The sequence below is a fragment of the Pipistrellus hanaki genome (assembly GCF_964339955.1).
Source record: "Pipistrellus hanaki genome assembly, chromosome: 1".
NCBI lineage: Eukaryota > Metazoa > Chordata > Mammalia > Chiroptera > Vespertilionidae > Pipistrellus > Pipistrellus hanaki.
In genome coordinates, this window is record NC_140503.1 from 141,863,584 (window position 1) to 141,867,071 (window position 3,488).

The 3,488-nt window shown below is 39.3% G+C and overlaps 1 pseudogene across 1 annotated transcript; it reads left to right on the forward strand.

Moving 5' to 3' along the window:
* Positions 1 to 1,773: 1,773 nt before the first annotated feature.
* On the forward strand, positions 1,774 to 2,366 carry LOC311611614 (large ribosomal subunit protein uL6-like; annotated as a pseudogene). Its single transcript has one exon. The product of its transcript is annotated as a large ribosomal subunit protein uL6-like (transcript).
* Positions 2,367 to 3,488: the final 1,122 nt, after the last annotated feature.

Sequence of the window (3,488 nt, forward strand, 5' to 3'; positions counted from 1 at the left end):
GAGGGCAGTTGGAGGTGACCAGGCCAGCAGGGGAGGGCAGTTAGGGATGATCAGGCAGGCAGGCAGAGAGGTTAGGGGCAAGAAGGCAAGGGGGCAAAGTAGGGGTGATCAGGCTAGCAGGGAAGCAAGGTATGGGCAATCCAGGCTGGCAGGCAGAGGGGCTAGGGGTGATCAGACAGGCAGGTAGAGGAGTTAGGAGAGTTCAGGCAAGCAGGCAGGTGAGTGGTTAGGAGCCAGTTATCCCAGATTGTGAGAGGAATGTCTGACTGCCAGTTTAGGCCCAATCCCACAGGGATCTTCCAAGACGTCCCAAATTAGAGAGGGTGCAGGCCACGCTGAGGAACCCCTTCCCTCTCCATGCACAAATTTCGTGCAGCAGGTCTCTAGTGTATAATAAAGACAATAAAAATTCCAGCTAGATTTCTCACCTGCCTGGATGGCTTATCATCATCCATCACTGCGCCTTCTAAATACTAAACTCTACCTTTACCTCTGGAGTTCCTCAGGTTGCCTTCAACTGGGTCTATATCAAGGGCTGGTCTCAACCCTGCAGCCATGTCTCTTTTCCAAGTTTCAGCTTCCCATCATGTGCTCTGGCTCACCTTGGTATTTACTGAGCTCCATGCCTCTGTTGTGGCTTGGGCTATGATAATAGAGGAAAGATTGGGGAAAAGAGGAAGGAGGAGGAGGAGGTTAAGGAGGAAGAGGGAAGAGGGAAGAATGACATTAATAATAACATTTGGATTCTGTGAAGATAGAACCCCTTTGAAGGAAGCTTCATTAGGAAACCAAAGACCAAATGATGTGGGAGGCTGATTATCAATTCATTTGAATGAACCCATGGGGCATATTTATTTGCATTAATAAAAACTGCTAAAGTGAAGACTTTTATGCAAAGTTTAGAAAACATTAGAAGAGATGATGCCAGAACTGTGTGGTTATTCTAGTCAACAGACCAATGAAAACAACATTTTTGTTGTCTTTGTGAATGAAGAAATAGGTTAAAAAATTAAACTACAATAGTTTAGATTTGGTGTGGAAGAGAGGAAAGATAAATAAAAAACAGAATCTATCAAAAAATACATAGGAACACCTAACCTGAAGTTCTTTTCATTTATTAGCCAAGAAAGGCTATAGTTGAGATGAGAAATGCAATAAAAAATTATATCATGTAGCAATGCTTTAAGGAATCACCTGAGTGTACTGAAGTATTCATCTATGAAGGTTTTGACTCAATGCTAACACAAATATTGGGTTCTCCCTATAATCTGTACTCCCTCTAACATAATCACACCCCACTTCTCCTGACTTATTCCTAATTATGCTTCAAAACTCAACTCTGATGTTAATAGTTGTGCAATGCTTTTCTTTATACCTTTTCATTGCACCTCAGTTTCTACTAATTGCCCTTCTTCAATTCACCTGATATTGTCCCTTTATAGACTTGTTACTCAAAGGGAATTTGTTTATTCATCTTTTCCCCTACTAGACTTTGAGCTTGTAAAGGGCAGAAACTATCAATATGTCTTTAATTTCTGTTTCTAAAGACCCAATTCAGCACCTTCAAGATAATAGAGTCTCAATAATATTCGCTCAATGAATGAATGAGTAAATTATGGTCATTGCTCTCTACAGAAAGAGAATTAGATGTAATCTCTACAAAGCTAAAGCCAGATGTGAAGGACCAGTAAAAGGAACGAAATAATGGAGGGAAGTCTTCAGAAACTGGAAGAGATGGTGAAGAGGAATTTAAAAATAACCAACAGACTCTTTGCTGCATCTACTAGTAGAATGAAGACCATTCTCAACAATCAGACTGTGAGCATCCCAGAAAACATGGACATCACTCTGAAGGGATGCACAGTAACTGTGAAGGGCCCAGAGGCACCCTGCAGGGGAACTCCAACCACATCAATGCAGAACTCAATATCCTTGGAAAGAAAAAGAAGAGGCTCTGGGTTGACAAATGGTGGAGAAATAGAGAGGAGCTGGCCACGGCTCACCCTATCTGCATTATACACAGAACATGATCAAGGGTGTTACACTGGGCTTTTCACAAGGTGAGGTCTGTATACGCTCACTTCCCCATCAGCATTGTGATTCAGGAGAAGGATTCTCTTGTTGAAATCAGAAATTTCTTGAGCGAAAAATGCATCTGCAGAGTTTGAATGAGGTCATGCATTGCTTGTTTAGTATCTCAACCCCGGAAATATGAATTGCTTCTTGAAAGAAATGACATTAAACTTTTATCAAATTCAGCGGCTTTGATTCAGCAAGCCACAACAGTTACAAACAAGTATATCAGGAAAATTTTGGATGGTATCTATATTTCTGAAAAAGGATAAGTTCTGCAGGCTGATGAATAAGATCTAAGTTGTCCAGTTATAGAAACAGCAAGATGCCAAATGACTTGTCACACTTATTTGTGATGTTTTAAAGATGCAATAAAAGCCATGTATTGATTTGGGGGTGGGGAAATAAACAGAGACAAATAAAGAACATATATTTCAGGCTGAAATAGAGGGAAAGGCCAAGAAAAGAATTGCACAGGACAGATAGTGAGAGAATGTTAAAGTCTCTCTGAGCACTGAGGAAAGAACTTGAGGGGGAGAAAGCCCAATAATGAATGTCGTTTTCTGCATTGGAGTCTTATAATCTCTCCATAAGAAGACACAAACTTATTGAGATTTAAAGAAGGCAGTACAAGCTAAAAGCAAACTCCTGTGTCTCTACATGGGGCTCCCGTTCCATAAGGAAGTGGGCATTATGATAAAGTGGGGAGAAGAATTTAAGTTTTTTTGGGGGAAATTTATGTTTTGGGGGAGGGGGAGGAAATGAATAGTCAAGGATATAACTCTATGAAAAGAGGACTAGAGGAAAAATAGTTCACCAGGCAAGAGAGGAGCATGAATAAAATGGTGAATTGAAATGTCTAATAGGGTTTATGAAGTGTTGCTGTGGGCTTCAGTTAGAATTAGGGCTAGAGATCTCTACACTACTTTCAGCAAAAACAATGAAAAATAAATTTTAACATTCTGAAATGGTTGGAGTTCTTCTATGAAATGTTGAAGGATGCTGGCTTTGATATCAGAATATGATATTATATGGAGTCAAACAGTCTGTTAGACAAGAGAATAGCTAAATCTGAATTGCATATATAATAATACTTTTAAAACAAATCCATGAGGCATCACATATATTAAAAAAAACAAAACCTGGAAAACTAAAGGTCAGAAAATTGCACTACTGTGTGTCAACAAATTGTACTACTTGGAATGTATCTTATAGAAGTAATATATATGAACATTTACCTGTCATTATTTCATTGGAGAAAAGATATAAGGAAAATGAACTGCCCAGCAATGTGACTGGTTAAATAAATGATGATACATACTTACTATTGAATACTACCCACCCACAAAAATTACTTTGTAGAATCATTCATTCATTCGGCAAATATTTGTTGATGTGGCCTTCGATGTGGCCAG